Here is a 25041-nt window from a genome sequence, read left to right as displayed (position 1 = left end):
TTTTGTTTAATAATTTTATTTATTTATTTTTGGCTGTGCTGGTTCTTCATGGCTGCACCAGCTTTCTCCAGTTTCAGCAAGAGGGGGCTACCCTCTAGTTTCGGTGCACTGACTCCTCACTGCAGTAGCTTCTCTTGTTGCGGAGCACAGGCTCTCGGACTCATAGGCCTTAGTAGTTGCGGCTCCAAGGCTCAAGAGCACGGGCTCAGTAGTTGTGGCAGAGGGGCTTAGTTGCCTCGCTGCTTGTGAGATCTTCCTGGACCAGGGATCAAACCCGTGTCTCCCGCGCATTGGCAGGTGGATTCCCAACCCCTGAGGCACCAGGGAAGCCTGCTCGAGAATTCTTTATCAAATGAAAAGCAGCTAGGGTGGGTTCCTGCAACCTGGGGGAGTCTGCTGGGGCTGGAGTTCTCTGGTGGAGGCCCTGATGATGGGCACCAGGAGAGAGAGCTGTTTGGATACTGAACTGAACTGTTGACACAGGTTAGAAAAATTCATCCTCTTTGGGGGGTGAGGGGAGCGGGGAGGGACAGGGTGGGGTGAGAAAGAGTTTAAAATAGGTGACCTTTTCAAGCAGATGTGGGAGGAAGGAAGGGCCCTGACATCACAGCTGAGAGGCCCAGAGCTCCGTTGTGGCCCAGGGGCCAGGGCCACCAGAGCGGGGCCCCGGGGCCTGAGTCACTCCCACCTGTAAGTCAGGGGACCAGGCCAAACCCCGGGGTGGGGGTGTGGTCCTGGGAGGAGCGGTGGGCAGGCGGGCAAGCAGGCAGAGGAGGCAGCTGCTGCTTAACCTGCATCTCCTTCCTTCCCTCAGCCTCCTCGCCTGCAGGCCGCCTGCCCACTGCATCACAGAGGCCTGGGCAAGGCACAGCTCCTCAGTTTTCTCATCTGGGAAATGCGGCGAAGGGAGAAGGCTCAAGTCCAGGTGTCTCTGCTGGTCACAGATGATCTCACCCCAGCTATTCACCTCCACTCAACGGCAAGCACACCTGCTGGGAGAGCTGGAACCAGTCCTGCCTTAGGCCTCCATCCAAGCTCTTTATTCCCCACCCCCGACTCCCACCCCAGGACCTCCTCTCCTACGGCCATGCTCTCCATCCTCCAGGCGCCAGGGGCAGGCGAGGCAAGAGCACGGGTTTGGGGGCCTGACCAGGGCTGCTCCCAGATCCAGCTGTCTCCCTGACACCTGGTGAACCTTCACCTTTCTCACCTCCCTTTTCCTTCCTATAGAGTGGGGATATCTAACATATGGGCTTCCCAGGTGGCACTAGTGGTAAAGAACCCACCTGCCAATGCAGGAGACATAGAGACGCAGGTCGGGAAGATCCCCTGGAGGAGGGCATGGCAACTCACTCCAGTATTCTTGCCTAGAGAATCCCATAGACACAGAGGAGCCTGGTGGGCTCCAGCCCATGGGGTCGCAAAGAGTCGGACACGACTGCAGCAACTTAACGCGCGCATATCTAACTTCCAGGTTGTGTTGAAGATAAAAAAGATCCTATTATGAAAGTTGGCTTCCTTTGCCTTTTATTCCCCCAATTTTTTTATCGTGGTAAAACACACAGACAGTTTACCATCTTAACCACTTTTAAGTATATAGTTCAGTGGCATTAACTATATTCACAATGTGCTATGCTCACCACCTTTCATCTCCAGAACTCTTTTCATCTTGTAACACTGAAACTCTGGACCCATTGAACAGTGACCCCCTCATCCCAGGCCCTGGCAACCACCATTCTACTTTCCGAGTCTATGACTTTAGGTGACTCCTCCAACTTCCTTGTGTAGGTGGGTCACGTGGTTATTTGTCTTTCTGTGACTGGTTTATTTCACTTATGCCCTCAAGCTTCCTCCATGCTGTAGCATTGTGTTGGAACTGCCTTTCTATTGGAGACTAAATAGTATTCCATTAGACCATATTTTATTGGTCTATTCACCCGTAGCTGGACAGCTGAGTTGCTTCCATGTTTCATTATTATGAATAATGCTCCTATGAACATGGGTATACAAATATCTCTTTGAGACTCTGCTTCTGATTCTTTTGGGTATATATCCAGAAGTGGAATTGCTGGATCATATGCCAAGTCCATTTTTAATTTCTTGATGAATCACTATACTGTTTTCCACAGTGGTTGGACCATTTTATGTTCTCATCAACAGTTCCTTTACCTCCCCACCCCAACCCTTGTTCCAACTACTGCTTCCCTGAAGTCTTTCAGAATTTCTTAAACTGATGAACTCCAGTGGTGCTAACAGCCCTTGGCTGGCCCACCAGGAAGCCCTTGACCCCAGGCTGGCTGAAAGCGGAGACGGTTTCACTCACCAGTGACTCTGACTAAGAGCCGGTGGTGGGACAGGGAAGTTTACCAAACACCAGCCGGCACAAGTGCCCTCCTAGGCACTCTTTACGCATCAGCTCCTTCATTCTCCTCACCGCACAGAGTTGTTATCAGCCTACCAGGAGAGAGCCCTGGGAGGTGCCCTGACTTGCCCAAGCAAAGATCACTGAGCTATAAAGCTGGAGAAGTGGGCAGGGCTCGGTTTACAAAAGTCCTTGAAAACACTCTATCTGGAGGGTCATGGGAGCCGTGGCGGGTTTTAGACAGGATAGGGGAGGGGACCGAGGGGTAGAGAGGGCAAGGTGATCAGCTCCCGCTGAAAGCTGAGCCGAACTGAGACAAGGAGGGAAGAAAGGAGGATGGGGGGGGGTGTTTTGTTTTGTGGTTGCACTGCGAGGCATGCCAAACTTCCAGGACCAGGGATTGAACCTGTGCCCCCTGCAGGGGAAGCGCAAAGTCTTAGCCACTGGGCCACCAGGGAAGTCCAGGATTGTGGTTTAATTTCTGCCTACCAGAGCAGTAAGAAGGGAGACCTGACCCTGGCAAAGAAGGGAGGTGATACAGGCAGGACAGATGGCACGTGTGACCGGGAATGAGCCATCTGAGCTGGGATTGCTGGGGGGAGCTTAAGGAGGGTCCACGTTGCCAAGTCCAGGGGCTGTGTGGTTTTTAAGCAAGTTACTTTTCTTCTTGATTCTCGAGTTCCTCATCTGTAGTATGGACTTAATCACAGTACAACCTCCTGGGGAGCTGTGAGAGTTTAATGAGATCACTAAGACATGCAAAGCACTTACTTAGGGCAATGCCTGGCACACAGCAAGTGCGCATAACCACCAAACAGCGTGGAATCTTCACTGTTCCCAGGACAGCCTCCCAGGTAGGCTGGGGTCTTCAACACCCCCCCCCCCCCACCGGAGGGAGCATCCCTAAGTCTGGCTCTTTTGGGTGGACTCTATCGGATGACATTTCTCTGCTTCCTGGCGGGGAGAATGGAAATGACAGCCTCGTCTGCAGGTGCTACCTCCCAGCTCCCTTCCCTCCTGGTCCCCCTCCCCCCACCCCCTCCCCCCGCTTCCCCCTCCCCAGCTCCTGCTCTTCTCTCTGGGTCTATTTCCAGCCACACGGCTGCCTGAAGCCGGTGGCAGGTGTGGGTGGTGAGTCAGAGCTGGGCTGAGCGGACATGGTGGCCCTGGGGGCCTGATGCTGTCACAGCCTCCCTCCCTCAGCCTTTCCCAGCAGTGCTATGAGCACTTTGATGGGGGGGGGGGAGCAGAACCAGTGCCAAAGAGCCCCCTAGCAGTGTCACCAAGAAGACAGGGGGACAGAGCCCCAGCATGCCCCACATCAACCTCTTTGCTGGCTGGAGTTGGAGGCAGGGACCCGGTCCTGTTCCTCTCCACTCCCAGCGTACCTAAGACTGGGCTCGGCACCTGGCAAGGATGCAGTAAGTGTTCACTGACTGAATGGGCCAGCATTTGTACGGGACTTTGAAGACGCAGGATTTGCTGTGTGCCTGATGCTTGTGAGGAAACAGAGCACGAATTCTGCAGATAGACTGACAGTCTGAGTTTATGTGACCCTGAGCAGGTGAACTGGCCTCTCCAAGCCTCAGTTTGCTCATCAGTGAAATGGGCATAACATCACGTACCTTGTAAAGGACCACTGTGAGGTGTAAAGGAGGCCACCCGAGAAAATTGTCTACTGAGCCTCGGATGGAATCTGTAATAACAAGGATCATATTGTGTTATGAGTGGATTCCTGTGTGTGCTTCCTTTCCGTGGATAGCAAGCAGCTCCTGGGTCAGGGCTGGTGCTCACTCTCATTCACGTTTGCTCCCCCGGGGCCAGGTGCTCACAGTCCTCCACACATGTTTGTTGTACAGCCGACTGACCCAGTGCAGGCCTGGAGCTTGTTAGGTGGTGCAAAGTGCTAACTGTGACAACAGGCCACAGGCTATCTGAGTGCACAGAATTTCTACTGAAAAGAGAAGCCTGCTTTTGGCTTACCATTTCTTAAGCACTTGTATACCAAGAGCTTTGTAGTTGAGTTCATCAAATTTTTACAGCACTTCACAGGCTGGTACTGTTATCCCCATTTTACAGATGAGGGAACTGAGGTCCAGCGAACTTAAGTCACTTGTTCTAGAAGTGGAGCTGAGTCCAGTCCCAGGTCTGCCTGTTCTCCCAAAGTTCTTAATCATCTCCAATTTTGCTGGTGTAGACAGACGAGGGAGTCGGGAAGGCACACGTGCTGACCTATGCTGCCTTGAGGTGGCCAGGACCTTGGGATTGGAAGGGCCTGTCTGCGGGTCTGTGTGCCCCATTAGGAATGGGCCTATGTCTCCTTCAGCTCAGTAACTCCCAGGCTGAGGACAGGGTCTGGCAAATCTTACAGCAAGAGAGGAGTCTCCCGAGTGAACGAATGGCCTTCTCTTCTGACTGGGTCCCATACGGTTGAGATAGTACAAACCGCTCCATGTGAAGGCACTGCATTTCTGGGCATCATCCCAACCCAGCTGGCAACAGCAGATACCTGAGAGGCTCAGCCCCTGGCCGAGCTGGCTCCTTAGTCAGAGTCAGCACTTTCTTCCATTTCGGATTCTCCCCGTCCAGCCCCAGATCAACCCTCCTTCTCTCTGCCTCCTGAGACTCTAGAGTGCTTCCCTGTCCCCCACCCAGCTCCTTCTCTCTCCCTTATTTTGTTTAATTTTTATTTTTTTGTCTGCGCCACACAGCATGTGGGATCTTAGTTCCCTGAGCAGGGATCGAACGTGTGCTCCTGGCATTGGAAGCATGGAATCTTAACCACTGGGCCTCTAGGGAAGTCCTTCATATCTAGCTCTTGCACTTGGCTAAGTAGGACTTGCTTTGGGGATCATTGAAGTAGTTCCATGTCAAGTGAGCTGGGCTTTTTAACTTAATTGTTTTGAGTCCTACAGTCTTTAGTCATTGCCCACTCCTCAGTTCCTAGCACGGTGTCAGATACGTAATAGGTGCTCAATAAATATCTGTTCAATGAATGAACACATCTCAGGACTCAACATACCTACAACTCTATTGCTTTCTCTGCTGACAAAGCTCTGGACTGTTGTGTGTGTGTGGCCTTGGCATTTCCAGGCCTTGATGTTCCCATCTTTGAAATGGGTGGGTTGGATGGAACCAGCCCTGTCCACCCTTGTATCCACTTCAGCCAGCAGTGGGCATTCCCCACACAGAGCCTTTCTTCCCACCCCTGTGCACACTCGGATATAACTGCTGTGGGGGAAGCAAAGCCCTAAAATGATTTGTGATCATAAACTGATGGACCTGGGAATTAGCCATTCACTGTGGCTTGGGGCTTTACAATCCTCTATGCAAGAGCAAGCCTCTTTTGTTCTCTTCAAGGAAGCAGATTGCGGAGCATCGGGTGTGAATGACATGATTGCAGGGATTCAGTTGTTCATCTCTTTATCTATTTACCCACTATTTATGGAGCATTTTCTAAGTACCCAGCCCTGGAGATACAATAATGAATAAAAAGCCCTTTGGGAGCTTGTGTTCTGGTGTGAGAGACAGGGGATTAAAAAATAAGGCTACATATTAAATGGGAAGATTTCTAATTATAATAAGTGCCATGAAGGAAATTATCAGGGTGCTGGGCTAAAGGGGGTTACCTTAGCTGAGGGGGAGGGTCAAAACTGGTCCTGAAGCTTCATTGAAGAGCTTTTTGGAGAAGGCACTGACTTTGCAAAAAGCAGAGGGAAGAGCATACCAGGCAAGAGGAAGAGTTTGTGCCAAATCGCCAAAGGGAAAAAAACGATAATTGGATATCCTTTCCATTTTCTTAAAGAAAAGTAAAACTGTAACTCTTCAGTTATTATTAATAGTAGTGCCAGATTAATTCATTCAACAGACAAGCACTTGCTGTCTAGCTGGCCCTGTGCTAGGCCCAGGAGACCAGCAGTGATGCCTGAGAGCCACATTCTTGTCACACACCTCAGGGACCTGGCACCCCCACGGAGATGAGCTGGGCCGACGTTTGGGAAGGGCTCCCAGCTTGGGTCCTTGGGGAATCCAAATAAACCCCGCAGGTTCTGGCATCCCAAGCCTCCCGCCCACCAGCCAGCTCCTGGCCTCCTAGGAGGGAGTCTTCTGTTTCCTGTTTCTCCCTCCCCCACCCACCTGGGCACAGAGGGTCTTTCATCCATTGTTACTGCTTCCTGCCCATCCATCTCCAGCTGCTGGTCTGAACCCTGCAGATTTACACTGACAAGCGGATGCTTTTACCAGGACCCTCGAGGGGGACAGGGGAGGGGAGTGGCCTGGGGTGGAGGGAGAGGGGGAAGCTAGAGCTTTGTGACAAGGAAGAGTTTCCTGCCCTAAAGAGGCGGCAGACCCTGAGGGCTGAGCGGACCGGAAGCAGACCTCTGTCCCTAAAGCCTCCCCGCCCACCGCCCCCCGTGCTAGGGGAGGGAGTGATTAATGACCGCTGACTCAGCAGGGCCTCCATGCCCCTTGGATGGGGTTTGGGTTCAGCCACGTCTTTCCTGGCCCCATTTCTGACGTGTGGTGTAGAACGAGGGCAAGGCTTGCCGTCTGGAGACTGGGGTTTATGTCCAGCTCTGCCAACTCCTCGCTGGGTGACTTAGGCAAATTCTGTAGCCTCTCTGAGCCTCAAGCGTTCCTCATTTGGCAGGTGAGTCTAATAATCCACGCCGAGCAGTGTTGGAAAAATGAATGTGATCGTGGAGGATAGATGGTTGCCAAACGCCATAAAATGAAAAGCATTTCTTCCCCTCCAGCTCTCCTATCCAAAGTAGGAAGGTTACCAACTGGCTCCTGCTCAGGAAGGCTTGGTTGAACACCTACTGCATGCTAGCATTGCAGAAAAGGGGCAACGAGATTCAGTTTCAAGTGAGACAGACAAGTAGACAGATACACATCAGGCAATTGGTTGAAGCATCTGAACCAGCCAGCTCTGAGTTTGGCTCTGGAGTCAGCCTGCTGGGCCCCGCCACTTACTGGCTGTGTGGCTATATGCAAGTCACTTATCCTCTCTCGGCCTCAAATTCTCAAATCTATAAAATGGGGAGAATAATTACCCACCTGGTAAGATTATTGTGATGATTCAATTATTTAATATTTGTAAAGCATTTAGTACAGTACCTGTCACATTTGTTGTTGCTCAGTAGCTAAGTCGTGTCTGACTATTTGTGGCCCCATGAACTGCAGCACCCCAGGCTTCTCTGTCCATCACTATCTCCCCGAGTTTCCTCAGACTCATGTTCATTGAGTTGATGATGCCACCCAATCATCTCATCCTCTGTCGCCCTTTTCTCTTCTTGCCTTCAGTTCTTCCCAGCATCAGGGTCTTTTCCAATGAGTCAGCTCTTCACATCAGGGGGCCAAAGTATAAGTCTCAATAAGTAAAAGTTATGGGGATTGCATTTCACCCAGAATATCAGGAGCCCTGTCTCTGAGCAGAACTGCAGTAACCAAAGCAGAAGGGCCAGTGATACTGAGTGAGCAGCTGGTCAGGCGCCCGATCTCCATGTAGTCATGTCTGTCTGTCCAGGACAGCACAGGATCAGAGATCACCAGTTCATCCAAGGTCATTTGCACGAAGTTGGAGTTGATCCTGAACCCCAAGGTACTGGAGCTGCTGGTGGCCACGTGGTCACATCAGGCAGTGGAAAAAGCATTTTCTTTGTGGTCTTGATGGGCTCTTGCTTCCTGAGACTGAGCTCCCTAAAACGGCACGAACTGGTCCACACTGTGCTGTCTGAGAGGCTGGCTGGGCCAGGCCATGAGATGACCATCTGGGCACAGACCCCTGTCCAGTGGAGTGAGAACCCTCAACCAGACATGAGGGTTCAGTCCCCCACTGCTTGGGTGGGAGCAAGAAAACTCAAAGAAGCCCCTGAATCCCAATAGAGATGGAGGATCCAGATGGGAATGCCCTGGGTGAGAATGAACCACTGGGTCAAGGGATTTGTACGGGATGAGGGCCCCAAACCCCTTTCTACTGGCATGTACATATCCTCTGGACACAGCAACTCATTCCCATGAAAGCTCACCCAAAGGAAGAGCAGCACCTCTGACTACTGCTCTTGCCCTGACTATCAGGAAAAGCTGCCCAGTTGTTTCATGTTCAGCTGTGACTAAGGAACAATCAGACTTGACAAGTTGGAAATGATCCTGTACATTAAAAGCAAAATTAGCATTTGAAAAAAGTTCTTATGTACAGGTGCTGATGAAGTCAACACGGAGGCGCGAGGAGGTGGCCTGTTGACATCCCAGTCCAGCTAGTGCTGGAGTGGAGGACGGTATGAAAAGCTGAGCCTTCAATGGTGTGGATGAGCCAGAAAGGGCAGACCTGGAGGAGGGCACAATGCCAGCAAAGGTATGGAGGCAAGAAGCAGCATTGGATGCTCCATACAAGGGCAAGTGGAGATCCAGACGAGGCACAGTGGGAGATGATGCAGGCCTAGGACTCAGGGTACTCTAAGCTGTGGGAAGGGGATGGGTCCTGATCCTGTAGACCATTGAAGATTCAGGCGGAGGAGGACAGATCAGATTTTGATTCTTCTCAAGTCGCCCTGGTTGAAGTATGATGGACGGATTGGAGGGTGGAGCCTGAAGCCAGGGAGATCACAAGCTGGCTGGTGTAGTACTGCCATAGGAAGTCAAATGGGGGAAGGCTCAAAGAGAATAATATACTTCTAAAGGGCCTAGCACAGTGCCTGCCACACAGTAGATATTCAGTTAAAGGTCACTGTAAATATGGTTAAATGACGAGGGTCTGGTTAAAGAAACACGGAGAAAGTCACATCTGTAGGAATCTTTGCAGGGTGAGATAAGGAGTCAGAGAATTGCTTAGATATTTATTAAGCACTCATCATGTCATGAGTTAATTCACCCATTCATAGTAGTCCAGCTCCATTCATATACCACTTCTCCTTGGGCACCTACTGTGTGCAAGGCACTTTCCTAGATGCTGAACCTACAAAACGAACCAGAGCTGTGCCTGGTGCCCCAGTGCCCACTGTTCAGACTTTGTCCAGTGATGGAAGGACTGACGGTTTTCATCAGATGGCCTGAGACCGCTAGGGCCTCTGGAGCCGCCTCCTGGCAATCTGCAGATGCCTCAAGCCCAGCATGCCCCAAACTGGGTTCCCACCCCTGCTCTTCCTGTCGGCACGTCTCCCCACCTCAGGAAGTGGCCCTGCCACCCACCAGGCGCTAGGTCCAGAGGCCTAGGTATCCCTTCCAGGGCTCTCTTCCTCTCTTCCCTCCACCCCACCTCTGACCCCATCCATCTGCAGCTTCTAGGAAGCTTATTTCCAAAACATACTGTGAATCCATTTAGTTCCCTCTGTGTTTCCTTTTCCATCTTAGTCCAAGCCACCAGCACTCCTATCTGGATCCCATGTCCATTGCCTAACTGGTCTTCTTGCCACGGGCCCCTCCGTCATTACCCCGGGCAGCAGGCACGAGCAAGCTTCTTCAAAGGCAAACCACACCCCATGAGTCCACTGCTGAAAACCTTGCTTCAGGAGCTTCCCATGGACCTGGAATCTAATCCATAAGCCCCAGCAGGTCCTCAAAGCCGACACAGGCCTGGGCCTGCCTCCTTCCAAGCTCCTGCAAGGCTACAGCGCTTCCCTCTTTCCCTGGCAGTGGCTTTCCAAGCTTCTTGAACCTCCGAGCTCTGTCCCACCTTTAGGCTTTTTGTGCATGCTACTGTCTCTCCTGAGATGCCCTTCCTTCCATTCTTTGCTGGACTGGTTCCTTCTCATTCTCCAGGTCTCAATTTATGTATTTATTTATATTTTTAAGTGGTTTTTTTTTTTTGGTGTGGAGCATTTTTAAAGTCTTTACTGAATTAGTTATGATACTGCTTCTGTTTTGTTTTGATTTTTTTGGCCGAGAGGCATTCAGGATCCCAGATCCTTGATCAGGGATCGAACCTGTACCCCCTGCATTAGAAGGCAAAGTCCCAACCACTAGACTGACTGCCAGGACTCCATTAAACGGCCCTCCTTCCAGGGACTTCCCTGGCAGCCTGGTGGTTAGGACTCTGAGCTTGTAGTGCCAGGGGCGTGGGTTTGATCCTTGCTTGGGGAACTAAGATCCCACAATGCAGCCATAAAACCATATTATATTAAAAAAGTAAAAAAAATAAAATAAAACGTCACCTCCTCCCAGAAGCCTCCCTACCTACCCTGGTCTCCCCTACTAGTCTCCATCTCAGCAGTGCTCATTCCCTCATAGCACTTAACCCAATGTGCAATTATTTAACTTGTCCACTTTTGTCATCTGTCTCCCACCCTCATGTGACTAGATCTCTTGAAGGCAGGGTCCATGTCTGCCTCCCTCCCTTGGTATTCCTACAGCCCAGCATCGTACCTGCCCTGCAGCCGGCCTGTATTGGCACTGCCTCCCAGCCAGCGCATCAACCCTCTGCAACACTTCCCAACTCCCCTTCTGTTCAAACAAAGCCACTCTCTCTCCTCTCAGAGACCGCAGTGGGAGAACTCGTGGGTTATCTTGTCATCTATCAATCTCTAATAAGCCAGGTTATTTTTAGAACAGGTGAAAGCAATGATCTAACATCTCTGAGAGGATTTTCCACTCCCATCTGCCTTTCTACTACAATTTGGTTTCCTGTGGTGGTTGCGGAGGCTGTGAGCCTGCAGGCTTTGTTATTCTGGGGTGCAGCGAAGGGCCTGAGGAGAAAACTCACCCCCCTCTTGCACCTTCTTCCACCCTGCGTGGTCAGAAATTTGAGGTGCCTAGTACCATCCCCTGGCATACTGTGGGAAGCCTGGGCCGGAGCCTGCTGCTCCTTACTTGCTGTGTGACCTTGGGCTCATCACTTTCCCTTTCTGAGCTCAGTTACTCATCTATAAAAAGAGGGGGTTGGGGAGTAAGTTACTCAAGACTCTGACTGCTAAGATTTGGATGAAACCATGAGTGAGTGAGTCTTTTCCATCCCCAAACATCAATTACAGGCAGATCTCAGTTCTTTCTATGAACAAAGTGTCGCAGGGGCCTCTTATAGCCCTTATACAAATGTATGCAAATTAATGTAAAAATAAAGGGCCCCAGAAGCTCTTGTTCACAGGACCAAGGTCTGGCCTGACCAAGGCTGGAGGGAAAGACTTAGTTCATGCTTTCACCCTGCTTGGCTGTCTTGCCCCACACCCCACTCGAATAGAGAGGGAACTGTGACCATAGAGGTAAAGTGACTTGCTCAAGGTCACCAAGCAAGACTCTGGCAAAGGGTATTAGCAGCCAGGTCAGCCTTCTGGCACTTTTCTCACCTGCTGTTCCTGCCTTTTGACTGCAGGCCTAGGACTAGGACCTGCCTCTAAGGGAAGGGAGGTGCATCCTCCGGTCAACACACAGTGGACGAGAATATGCTTGGGCAGTAAGTTCAACCAAAACACTCTATATCTGGAGCAGGGAGATACCCTTTTGGTTCTGTGATCAGAGTGAAGATGTCTTTTGAATCAGATGTTGGAAAATGGAGATGTGGAGCGAGAATGCCCTGTAGAAGGAGTAACACCTGCCAAGAAGCAGCTGCAGAAGTGATGGCAGCACAGCCAAGGCCAAGCGTTCCTGCTTTTGAAGACAACTTCTAGACAAGCTCCCCACTGTGCCCCCTTCCAACCAGGACGCAGCCCCCCTCTAGTCTCTTTTGAACAGAAATTCTCCACTGTCCATAGGATAGAGCGTATACAGGGAAAGAGTGAAAACCAAGCTGGAGGGGGATGCGTGGAGCCGCATATACAAGGCCTGGAATGGTACGTGGAGAGATCCTGACTTTATTCTGAGAACAATAGGGAGCCATTTAAGGTTTTATGGCAGCGAGAGAGAAGTCATCAAATTCATGTGGAGGATGACCCGATTGGCTGCTGGCAGCAGGGAAATCAGTCCCAGGGGTTAAGGCAAAGGCCAGAACCAAGGGCAGCAGGCAGCAGGGACAGCATGGGCTCCCGTGTGAACTGAGCAATCTGAGCCTGTTGGGTTGGGGAAGCGAGGGAGAGGATTGAGAAGGGTGAATAGTTCTGTTTAATCCAGGGAGGATGGAGGCTCAGGCCCCTGCTCTCTCCTTCTCAGGGGGGGCTCTCCCCTAGCCTGGTGCCCAGGCGGGAGGGGAAGGAAGAGCCCAGGTCCGTGAAGCAGCTGCTCACCAGGAATCCAGGACAGAGGGCAGCTTGACTTAGTTCGCTGGGAATTTTTATTCTATTTCTCCAACTTGTTAAGGAAAAACCTGAGGGCCTCAGGGGACCACAAGTCAATTATTTCTCAACCATTTATTTAGGACTCACTGGGGCAGAGTATTGGTGTGGGGAACAGATAGGCTGAGGTCTCAAAGTGGGACATCCAATCTGCATAGGGGTTTTTTTTCTTTTCAAATTTGAGATTTATCTACAGGATAAGCACTTGAACGACATCTGTAACGGGTTGAATTGTGTCCCCGAAAGATAGACATTGAAGGACTAAAACTTAGCACTTCACAATGTGACCTTACTTGGGGATTAAGTTGTTGCAAATAGAAGATGAGGTCATGCAGGAATAGGGTAGGCCTTTAATCTAATATAACTGCTGTCTTTATAAGAAGAGGGGGGTAGGGAATTCCCTGGTGGTACAGTGGTTAGGACTCTGGGCTTCTACCGCCGGGGGCCTGGGTTCAATCCCCCGTCGAGGAAACGAAGATCCCAAATAAGAGGAGAGAGACACACAGGGAGAACACCATGTGATGACAGGCTGAGATTCGAACAATGCAGCTGAAAACCACAGAATGCCAGGGACTGACGGCCACCACTAGAAGATAGGAAGAGGCAAGAAAGGGTTCTCTCCCCAGAGTCTCAGACAACATGGCCCCGAGGACACCTTAATATCCATCCTCTGACTGCAGAACAGTGAGAAAAGACATTTCTCTGATCATAAGCCACCTGGTTTGTGCTACCATGTTACAGGTAGCCCTGAGACACTAGCAAAACATCGAAAAAAATCTCATTTCACTTTTGTCCGTTTCAGCCCCTATCACCACTTTAAAGGAGGGTACCCTAGAGCAAACACGTCCACACCGCTCCCTTGCTCAGAACTTGTCCACAGTTCCCCAGGGCCCCAGGCAAGGCTTTGAGCGACTCCTTGCCTCCTCAGTCTCACCACTCAGCACCTTCCACTGCCCTTGGCGCTAACACACCATCTCTTTGGGCCTTTCCTCTCCTTACTCCCTCCACGTCACCCTTTGTGCCCCCAGCCCAGGGTCTTGCTTCCCTTTCCTCGGGGGAGAAAGAAAGTGCGACCCCGAGAGGAAAAGGCAGAGGGCAGGAGCAGAACCCAAACTCCACTCTAGCACCCCCGACCTCGCCCCCCAGCCCCAGCACATCCTGCCCCCCGAGGTGGCCCTCCACAAGCTGTCACCCACGCACACCTACCCCGTCCCCAGCCAGCAGCTTCCTCTGACACACATTTTCCATTTCTGGGAGGGGCAGAGCAGGTTACAGGTGAAAACAAGCTCCGAGGTTTCCTCTCCAGGGTCCTTCCCCCACCTCCCAGGCCCTCACCTGGGTTTGGTTTCTGTCTCTCTCGAACCCACCGGTCCACAGCCCCCGACTTCAACAGCACAGGATCAACAGGTGACCAGCCTATGTGAGGTGCCACCTGGTGTCCCAGAGCAGGTGCAGGCCAGCAGTCAGAACGTCAGCTCTGCTGCGTTTGAGCTGTGTGACTCTGGGCAAGTCCCTGGCCCTCTCTGAGACTTCCCTCCCCCCATCTGTAAAAAGAGAAGGAATTCCAGCCCCCTGGGACTGTTGCAGGAATTAAATGGAACAATGGAAAGAGCATGAGTGAGCTCTACCAATCTGATTATTGATAAACAGGAATGGGGGGGGAAGGTCCCTTGTTCTAGGCCCAACTCCATGCCAGGCCCTGAGGGGCTGCAAGTGTCTGTTGAGTGTGGAGGAATTGGGGTCTAGATGCTAATGGAGAGAACCCAGAAGGTACTGGAGTTAGAGACCCGGGCTGTCCATTGTGACTCCGGCAGGTCAGTTTCTCGGATGCAGTAAGGAGGATATCTTGGATGCTCTCTAGGTCTTCTGAGTCTGACATCCCAGACCCTGTGCTAAGAGAAGGCCAGGCCAAGTAAGGTTGCGATGGACTTTTGTGTTGTGACCGCGAGGGCCAGGGGTGAAACCTTGGCTTGAGGCCAGTGCTCCTTCACTTCCTCCCACCAGCTCCTGTGGTGGGTTCTTTTGTGTCACTGGCCAGCCCGTATCACTGCCCATCTTATCAGCCAGGCATCCTTCTTCAGCCTTCACAAGCCCCTGTTCCTCATTCTAGACCAGCTTGGGTGTTCTTTCCTCAGGCAGCCTTCCTGACTCACAGGAAGTCACAGTTGGGCATTTCCTCCTCGAAGCTCCTAGAACTCCTCTCCATCACCACTCTTGCTCCCTTGCTTAGACTAAGGGCTGTCCACTCACCAGGTCTGAAGGAAGGCTTGAATTTTACTCACTGTTGCCCGTTGAGCATTCAACAGACGATTGGGTCCAGAGTTGATGGTGATAGACTGGTAGGTGACAGGAGGGGGACAGAATGAATGAAGGGTGGGTGAAGGAAAGAACAAACTAAGACACAGATGCATGGACAGGTATATAGCATCTCAAGGGGAGGGTTGGATGGATGATTCTATGGGGGGATGGATAATCGATGAGTAATCAATAGGTCGGGAATACTCAACTACTGATCACTACTCTTAGCATCACACATCTCTGGAGTCACAAACACACAAACACACACCCTGTATGTGCCAGGGAACTCCCCTTGCTTCCAGCCATTCTTCCCTGGCTCTGATTTCCCCTCCAATGCATGAATGTGGGTCTAAGAATCTACCCATGAGAATCTGGGGTAAGCCGCTCATCTGAATGTCTTACCTTTATCATCCCATTATAATTTCCCAAGCATCAGTGTGAAAATGATGGTGACAAAGTCACTGTGAACTTCAACTATGACCCTAGGCTCTGGGAGTGAACGTTTCTGGATAGTCCCGCATTCAAGCTCAGAAGGAATTGTGGACCATGGCATTGGCAAAGATGCCAGGATCACTTGCAGCCATTTTCCAGTTTGCCTAGTCTAGTTGCCACCATCCCGTGCAGCCCTCATCTTCCACCCCTTAACTACCCCCTCCTCCCAAGAGAGAATTTAGCAACTTAACCAGAAGTCCTCAGTTCTCCTCCATCACCCTACCCCCATGCTGTCTCGAGGTCCTAGAAGAATAGGGGTTGGAACCCATTTTAGAAGGTTATTACCTTCTCTTATTACCGTCCCTTATCTGCGAACTCCGGGAGATGGTGAGGGAATGGGGGACCTGGCGGGCTGCAGTCCATGGGGTCACAAAGAGTTGGACATGACTTGGAAACTGAACGACAACAACCTTCCCTTAATCTGTCCCCTGGAATCAGCCGAGGTAGAAACCCTGCAGGATTTGGGGTCAGAGGACTTCAGTTAAAGTTTTGACTTTAGCCCTTGTCAGCTGCTTCACTCTGGCAAGAAGGGGTTGGTCCAGAGGAAGACAGGCTTTGGAACCACACAGCTGTAGGTTCCAGCCTGCCCCCATCAGGGAGTAATCGTGACCCTGGGCAAGATACTGCTCTGAGTCTCTGCTTCCTCAACTGCAAAGTGGGAGCAAAAGCCCTACTGAGCTCCCAGAGCTGTTGTGAGAATCGAAGGAGATGCTGCTCCAAACTAGAGGCTACGGAACCCTGAAATGTGATCAGGATGAACTAAGAAGCGCCATAAGTGCAAAACACACACCAGATTTGGAAGACTTCGAAAAAGATGTAAAAACCTCTGGAATTTTTCTATCAGTTTTACTTGATAATATTATTTGTTGATATTTTGAAACACCAGGCTAAATAAAATGTTATTACATTTTTTTTTTAAAGACGATACTCTAAAGTCCTTCCACTGTACAGCCTCTCCGAGCGTGATGGCTTCCCTTCTGCCTTGCCACAGTGTTCGCCCATGCCTCTGTCATGGCTTTCAGCAAATATTGTGGTTGTCTCTTAAGCCATCCATCTCCCTGACTAGCCCATGAGTTCTCTGAGGTCAGGAACTCATCTTGGTCATCTCTGCCCCCGGCTCCATACACAGAGCCTGCGACATGGCAGATCTCAGCAAAAATTAATTGAGCGGATAAATACCTGAATGTGAAAGCCGTGTGAATGTTTATTATCCAACCATACCTGGAGTCCTAGATGAATACATCAGGGTACACGTCACACATGATCAGGGCCCTGGCAGGAAACAGATGGTACATTCAAATTGAGTAATTTGAAGAGAATTTAATCAAGGGTCTATGACAAAGGTGTGGGTAGGATTTAGGGAGACCAGGAGGGACAAGGCAGTGTCCCGGGGCTGGCAACCATGCAGACCTGTTATCACTCACAGGCCAAAGGCTGGGGAGGGAGAGGGTACCTGGACCCAGAGCCACAGTTGTATGCCTGGGGCCGCTGACTGGAGCTGCAGACTTTGGGTGAGGGACACAGGCAGCCTGTGGGTACCATGCAGGAAGGGGCTGGGGCAATAAATAGACTGTCACTCTCCACCTGCCTCTGCCTCCTGCCTCACCCCACCAGAAGCCAGAGGACAAAGCCCATTGATGTGACCCACCAAGGTCACCTACCAAGCATGGAACAGATGGAGATGGGCAGAGGACCGTTCTGGAGGGACAAACAGAGAAATCGAGCACTAGAGTGAACGTTAGACACCCCAGGATCTTTGAGGGGCTCTGGACATCCTTGGAAAGTACAAGAAATGGTTACAGCCAACCACAATTGTTAGTAAAGCAACTGCTGTGTGTTGGGTGCTGTGCGAACCTCTTTTCCAGGCTCAGAGAGTCCAAGAAACTTGCCCAGGGAGGACTGGAACATAGGTCACCCTCAAAATTCTGGTTCTCCTTGCCTCTTGGTGACTTCATGTCAGGAGCTAGGCTACACACTTTATCTACAGCATCTCTAATGTAGGCCATGTCCTTTTCCTGTCTCAGAGAGGCCAAGTGACTTCTCTGGAGCCACACAGCTCATGGGAACTAGGGGTGGGGCGGAGAAGTAGGGTGGGAGAGTTTGCCTTGGGCAGGCGACTGGCAAATTGCATGGTGGCGCCTCAGGGATTTTTTTTTTAGCCCCATTAGCCTCAATGGGTGGAGCCACCTCTTACCAGGTGCCTCCTGGAGTCACTCCCCCAGCTGCAACCACAGGATTTAGATTTTCAGAGCTGGGCCGGGCCCTCAGCATCCTCTAGGCTGGCTCTTGTCTGTGACTCTAAAACTAATAATAATGATGGCAGTGACAGCCATGGCTTCCTGGGCCCCTGGTATATTCACTCATTGTCTTTCTCTACCTGGTCACTAAATCTGGCCACAAATCTCCCTGAGGATTTTGATACCTGTGCGTGCGTGCATGCGTGTTCAGTCATTCAGCCATGTCCGACTCTTCAGGCAGGTATTATGGGCTGCTCATGTTGCAGATCAAGAATGGGGGCTGAGAAGGCAAAGGACTTGTCCACTGTCACACTGCAAATCACTCTCAGAGCCAGACTTGCCCCCAAGCCAGTGCCTGCAGCTCAGAGCACTGACTCCGGACCCAGACAGGCTGAGTTCACCTGCACCTACCAGATGTGCTTACCTCCGGCAAGTCATTTTTCTGCACCTAAGTTTCCACACCTGTAAAATGGGGACGACATAGTACCTACTTCATTTGGTTGTGGTAAGGATGAAATGAACATTCTCCGCAAAGCACTTAAAACATTGGCTAGGACATACCAAGGGCTTCAGGATTATTTTACCTCCAAGTCCACCAAGCTCTCTACCCCCACCTGCAGAGGCTCTTAGAATTGTGTTCCTGCATGACCCCAGCTTGCACAGTAATTGACTGGGTAGCTGCCACCCCACCAGGGCATGCCTGTGTCTTCCCTGCTCACCCAACCCTCACCACAACCTCACCCCTACTTTACAGACAAGGCAACACAGGCCCAGGGAGAAGGGATAACCTGGCCAGGCCTTCACACCTCAGATGTCTCAGAGCCAGGATGGCAGCTCCCACAGCCAAGCTGGTAATCCCCCTCCCTTCTTCCAACTGCAGGAAACCCAGATTGTTATGATTATTGGTATTGTCGTCCGAAACAATACTCGAGACGACAACAATGCGACAATCACAAGGGTGCTTATTTCCACGGGGGCTCCACAATCATCCCTCGGCCCAGCGGGGAGGGAGCATGGGGCTTTAAGAAGAGGCTCCTCAAGGCAGGATGAACAAACAAGCAGTGAAAACCCTGCAGCTGGGCCCCAGGTGCTGGGAGAGAGAGTGGGGCAGGAAGCGGGCAGGCCATTTCTTTCTTTCCTCTTCTTTCTTATTTGTTTGAGAAGCAACTTTACTTTCTAAATCGGTCATTGTCACCCGTTGGCCCCTGCCCCACCTGGGCCAGGGCCTCTGGTGACGGGAGCTCTGGAGGAAGTTCTAGGGGGCAGGCAGGACGAGAGTGCTAGGTGTGGCAGGGCCCAGCTGGACTTGGGGGGGGGCCTTGTCCCCCACCTCCGGGTGACCAGAGCCTGGCAGACTGCTTGCCTGAGGTTTGACTCGGATCCTCCGGGTTCAGCTGCAAGGGGACAGGGGCCCATCCTAAACTGGGGGGTAGTGGGGGCAGTGGTTAGGGGCAAGGCCCTCAAGTCAGACCCGTCTAGCTTCCAAACCCTGTGATCTCATTTCTCTGAGCCTCTGTTTTCTCACCTGTAAAATGGGAGTAGTTGCTGTGAAGATTAAACATTATTAAATAACACGACCGGGGTAAAGCATTTAGCACGTTGACTAGCACTTAGCATATTCACTAGCTGGAGACTCACTTAAGAGGCCAGTAGTTACTGGGGCATTTACTATGTGCCAGGTGTTTTCAAAGCATTCTACACCTATTCATTCATTTAATAACACCCTCCCTAGTTAAGAAATGAGAAAACTGAGGTACATGGAGAGGCCAAATGCATTAGACACACAGAGGCTGGTGCATGTTTTTCAGGCTGTCTGTAGCGCTTACACAATATTGGGGGGTCCCTTTAAGAAAAAGAATAGAAAATTATGAATATAAAATAAGGTACAAGGCCATCCAAGTGAGAGACCTGAGGCTTAACTTCAGGAGCCTCACCTTAAGTCTCCCGCTAAGCTCTAGACCACCCTGCTAGCAAGTAGCTGGGCCCAGGTGGCCAGCTCCAGAACCCACAGTTGGTATAAAAGCGCTACTGCTGGTAAGCGAGGCAGTCACTGCAGAATGCCATACAAGAGGCCAGCAAACAAGAGGCAACTCTTCCACTGTGCTAGCCATGTGCCACACATGCTTCTAATCTAACCCTCCCAATGACCCAATGAAGTGAGCACATTATTACCATCCCCATTACACAGATGAGAAAACTGACGCTCAGAGAGGACCAGTGACTTGCCTGAGGGCAGAGCAGGATTCAAACCCAGGCAGCCTGACTTTGGAGGCCTTATGTTCACAGTAACTGTGACCTCCCTCATCCCTGGGGATCAGAGCCTCCTGTCACTCCTCACCTCGCTTTGCAGGTCCTACACCTCTTACCCAACAGCAGCTTGGGGTAGGGACAAGGCACCTAGACTTTGGAGTCAGAGACGCTTGTATACTAATCCTCAGGCTGTCACTTCCTTGCTGTGAGTCCAGGAGGGAGACTTCTCACATCTCTGAACCTCAGTTTTCTCATCTGTAAATTAGGATTGCATAATTTATAGGGTGGCTATAAAGTCTAGATGCACTAATTATTATTTAACGTGTTTTGTAGTATTCAGTCAATGAACCATGTATTATGTATGTATATTTCCCTCTGTTTCTAGACCTTATGGCTGCCCTGGGTAATACTTCATAGGATGGCTTGGAGGACCAGAGATAAAGAAAGATGAAGTGCCTGGTCCATATTAACAGCTCAAATTGATAGAGATTGCTGCAAATGGAGGCACGGTGAGAGGTCATTGATGAGGAGTAGATTTTGGAATGAAGAAAGGGCACAGAACCAGGTGTAAGGTGAGCTGCACCCTGGATGGGTTTCTATCATGGCTCATTGTGTGACCTTGAACAAGACGCTCCCCTGTTTGGGGGCTGTTTCTGCATTTGCAAGTGGCATGCATTCCTCCCAGGACATGAATGAAATTTTCTCTAGGGTCCTTAAGAGACTGAGTTTCTGAATAGAAGCACAGGACTGTCTTCTGGGATCCCCTGAGAGCTGCTCCCATGGGGACTCCCACTCCTCTGGGTGCTCTTTGTGGCTACCACCCTTGACACAGAGAGGAGGGTTTGCAGTGAACTCTTGCATCGCATTTGCTCCAGTAGCATCACGGTGTGGTGGCCATGGCATGTGAGCACCATTGCTGGAAAGCTTGGATCTAACCTCCGTTTCCTCATCTGCAAAATGGGGATGGAGATAATAGACTTGCTCATCGCCACTGTACAGAGAAGGAGACCGAGGTCCCAGGAGGCACAGGACTCGCTGAAGGTCAAGGTTCCCATCTTGTCCTTGCTTTCCTGCCCCTGCCTCGCCCCCTCCCAGGTGTGGGCTTTCCAGGGGGGACTCCTGGCTTCCTCTCCCCATCCCAGAGGGTTGGGTCATCTTGTCCTTCTCCTTCTCCCTGGCATCCTGTCTCTCTCTTCTCTACCTGGTAAATCCAGCCAGTGGGGTCAGGCCAGCCCTGGTGCCCCCATTTGCAAGTACGGTGACTCTGAGCAAGCCACCTACCGGCTCTGAGTCCCTATTCCCTTATCCATGAAATGGGAACAGCAGTCCCCACCTCCTATATGAAAATGCTCAGCATACCCAGCACTTGACCCACTGAGACACGCACAGAACATTAGCACTTAAAAATTTTTAAAAATATTTAGTTATACATTTGGCTACACCAGGTATTAGTTAAAGCATGCAGGGTCTTTCAGTTGTAGCAGGCAATATCTAGTTCCCTGACCAGGGATCGAACCCAGGCCCCCTGCATTGGGAGTTCAGAGTCTTAGCCACTGGACCACCAGGGAAATCCCCAGAACATCAGCATTTTTTGTCCCCATCAGTTGTCTTTTGGAGCCACCTTGAATGTTGCTTTCCTATAGAGTTGCCCTGGTGCCTTCTATGAGCCACGTTTCTCTGGGCTCCCATAGTCCAGGCCCTGTGGCACTTATCATCCTGAATGGTAGCTACTCACCATCATATCATATCTCCCGATGCCTCAGACACCTGTGTGCTGCCGTGTCTGACACAAGGACTGGGGTACATACAGCAGGGGCTCCGTTAAAGACTGTTAAATGAATAAATCCATGAGGCCTCAGTGGGCCTGAAGGTATTAGCTAAACTTTCTACCCTATCAGGGTCGCAGGATTCTGGGGCTATGACCACTGCCACTACTAACAATTTCGTCCACCAGCAGAATAAGTAGCTCCCAATTACTGAGCATTTAGCGTGTGCCAGGCATCGGTGTAAGCATTTCTCGGTGCCATCTTGCTCCCACCTTTCACCCATCCTATGGGGTGGGTGTTCTGTGAGTGTCCTCATATCACAGGTAGGGAAATGGGCTCCACCGGGAGCCGTGGCAGAACCTGTACTGGCTCATCAGGGCTCACAGCCTTTTTTCACACCAAGTGAGGGTGGGTGGTTGGAGCCCAGAACAGGGGGCGCCTGTCACCCCTTCCAGAATTTGCTTTTTTCCATTACCTCCTTGTAGAACTTGTCTCCTCCCTTGAAGACTTTGCTTCTCCTAGAACCTCTCTCAGACTCGTCAGTCTCCTTCCCAAGTTCTGTGCAACCTGGAAATGTCAGTGTTCCCCAGGGTTCTGCCCTTAAACCTGTAGGCTAGTGGGGGTGTCCTCACAGGTTCCTACCCACTGGGAAAGGCAAGTAGGCCAGTCACAGGGCCCCATTATCCTTGGTACAATGGTTGGGTTGGGTCTTGCACATGTGACGGGCTGGTCAATCAAGCATCCACCGTCCCCAGCATTGCTGATGCAGCAGATAGGGACCACTGGCTTTCTCCTTCCGAAGTATGAGCTGATAAAGACTCTGAACAGGTATCTTTTCTGAGACTGGAGAGGGCCAATCTGTCACGGGAAAGAAAGAAGATGGCCCATTCTTAAAGAAAGGCAGAAACAAACAGAATTGACTGATGGAGGTGGCAGGGAGATAACCCAATGACATTATCAGGAACCCTGAACACAGCAACGCCTGAAGTTGACACTCCCTTGAAACTCCAAGATAACAGCCACTAGACCCTTTTTTTTTTTTTAGGCTCTTAATCTCTCTCATTTTCCTTAAAAAAAATTTTTTTTAAACCCAGGTTGAATTGAGTTCTGTCACTTACAACCAAAAGATTCCTAATATTCTTTTGTCTCTCGTTAGCCTCTCCCTAACACTCTGTTCTCTCTCACTTTAGCCTCTCCCTGGAAGATGCTGGGTCTTAATCTGCTCCCACATCTGGAGGTACAGCACAGACAACTCTTGAAGAAATGGATGTCCAATGGGTACTTTGAAGAGGACCCCACCCTGCTCTGTTCCTGGGCTCCCCATCACCATTAATGCTGTCCCTATCCACCTCGAGCTCCAGAGACAGAAAATTCAGTCATCTTTACCTTTTCTCCCTCAAATTATTCTACTGAATATTCCGCTGTTCTGTTCTGGAAAGTTTTCACCCATCTGTCCCTTCTCCCACTCTCCTGCCATTGCCTTAGCTCAGACCACCATCAACTCAAGGCAACGGCTTCAGTCTGTCCTCTTTTCCCTCTTCTTGCCTTTATACATCCTCTGCACCTACCACAGGGATCTTTCTAGAACCCCCACCTGACTACATCGTTCCCCTATTGCAAAGCCTTCATGTACCCTCATAAACTTCAGGATAGAGTCTGAGCCCCCTCGGGAGGCACTGGAAGCCCTGCCCAACTTGTCTTCATCTGAACGCCTCCCTCCTTCCTGCCCTGCATTTCAGCCACATTTCACTTCCTTTCCCTGAACATACTACATACTTTCTCATCCCTGGATTTTTATGCTGTAATTTATCTCTGCCTGCAATATACTTCCCTTTTTCCCCATGGGAGCTATAACCATTCCTTAGAGAGTCCTCTCAAGGCTGACTCCTCTGGGAAGTTTCCTCCCTGCCTCACCCCAAGGAGCCTACTTTCTCCCTCCTTTTGTGCTCCCAGGACAACTTTGCCTCTCAGCTAACTGGACCCTGAACCCCCTGATTGTAGGATCTCCCTCCCCACCCTTGTGTGGGCATGGCATGACATGGTGGGCTCCACGAGTGAAGGTGATGTCCAGTGGCCTTTCTCATGGAGACCCTTGGTGACTCACTGGCTAAATCTAGTTTGCTTCTTGACCAATCCAAGACCCTTTAAGACAAAATTTTAGTTTTTTTCTTTTTTGGATGTAGACAGCACTTCACAGTTTACAGGTGTTTCCAGGTCTATTTTCTCATTCTGTGGTCTTTACACCTCTGTAGATTGTCAGGGAGCGTGCTATCAACCCCGCTTTGTAGCTGGAAAATTTGGTTCAGAGAGTTAGGAATGGAACCAAGCCCCTGACTCTCTTCAACCCTCAGACTTTTCCCATACAAGCCTTCTTCAACCTCCCCATTTCCCAGATAGGAGCTGAAAACCAAGGAAAGCCCCAGTACCTGAGTGAGAGGAGGGAATGCCTATCTCTGGGTAGGCAGTAAGTGATGATACTCACAACCACAGCAGATGCCCTCAGCATGGACTGTGTTCTAGGCACTTTGTGAGCATTATCTACTTATGAAAGTGAAGGGAAAGTGAAAGTCACTCAGTCCTGTCCGACTCTTTGCGACTCCATGGTCTAGACAGTCCATGGAATTCTCCAGGCCAGAATACTGGAGTGAATAGCCTTTCCCTTCTCCAGGGGATCTTCCCAACCCAGGGATGGAACCCAGGTCTCTCCCACATTTGCAGGGCGATTCTTTACCAGCTGAGCCACAAGGGAATCCCTATCTACTCCTGAAAAAGGGTTAATCATTCTTACTTCACAAGTGAGGACACGGAGGCACAGAGCAGTTAGATTTGCTTCTCTTAGTTTCTTCTGGCCGATTCGGCACTGGGACAGCGCCTTAGAGTTTATAACGTCCCCATCCCTTCCCCCATCTCACCAGCCTGACACTGGGAGGTGGACATTCTCCCATTTCACAGAGGCAACAACCGAGGCTCAGAAGTCAGCTGCTGAGCTGGGAGATGGCATCAGGCCTTCTGATGGGGGAGTGTGCCCAGAGGCAGTGGGTGCAGCTGGGACGGGGGCGGCGGGGCCGCGAGTGGGCGTCCGCGTCATCCCCTCCGCCGCAGGGCCGCGGAGCCCGGGTCTCTGCAGTGAGTGCGCCAGGTGCGTGGCCAGTGGGCGCTGCACAGCGGGCGTGCCCGCGTGGGTGCGGGCGAGGGACCCAAGCAGGCGGAGCCCCACGCCCATCCTCCCTCCCACCCGCCCTTTCTCCCGTGGCTGGTGGCAGGTGAGTGGGTGTCGAGGAACCGCCAGGCAGCGGAGAAAACAGGACGCCGCAGAAATCAGATTACTCACCTGCAGCTGTGACTACCCAGGGCTAATAAAAGCTGAGCTTCCTGTTGTTTCTTTATTACCACCCTTTGCCTCCCCCAGCCCCAGCCCGCTCCCAGCTGCAGTC

General features: G+C 51.1%; 3 long non-coding RNA genes across 3 annotated transcripts; 1 reads left to right on the top strand and 2 right to left on the bottom strand.

Moving 5' to 3' along the window:
* The first annotated feature begins 3150 nt into the window (after positions 1 to 3150).
* LOC145540268 (uncharacterized) lies at positions 3151 to 24980 on the top strand. The gene is made up of 3 exons (XR_014078236.1): positions 3151 to 3216; positions 20227 to 20413; positions 22798 to 24980. It is a non-coding gene; the product is annotated as an uncharacterized LOC145540268 (long non-coding RNA).
* On the bottom strand, positions 7436 to 10835 carry LOC145540270 (uncharacterized). The gene is made up of 2 exons (XR_014078238.1): positions 10727 to 10835; positions 7436 to 8990 (listed from the first exon to the last, which is right to left on the bottom strand). It is a non-coding gene; the product is annotated as an uncharacterized LOC145540270 (long non-coding RNA).
* LOC145540269 (uncharacterized) lies at positions 12895 to 25041 on the bottom strand. The gene is made up of 4 exons (XR_014078237.1): positions 24939 to 25041; positions 22083 to 22465; positions 16576 to 16626; positions 12895 to 14900 (listed from the first exon to the last, which is right to left on the bottom strand). It is a non-coding gene; the product is annotated as an uncharacterized LOC145540269 (long non-coding RNA).

The sequence above is a fragment of the Giraffa tippelskirchi genome, chromosome 3 (assembly GCF_054371585.1).
Source record: "Giraffa tippelskirchi isolate mGirTip1 chromosome 3, T2T-mGirTip1v1.2.pri, whole genome shotgun sequence".
NCBI classification, from domain to species: domain Eukaryota; kingdom Metazoa; phylum Chordata; class Mammalia; order Artiodactyla; family Giraffidae; genus Giraffa; species Giraffa tippelskirchi.
Note: the sequence above shows the minus strand (reverse complement) of the source record. Positions and strands in the feature narration are given on the sequence as shown.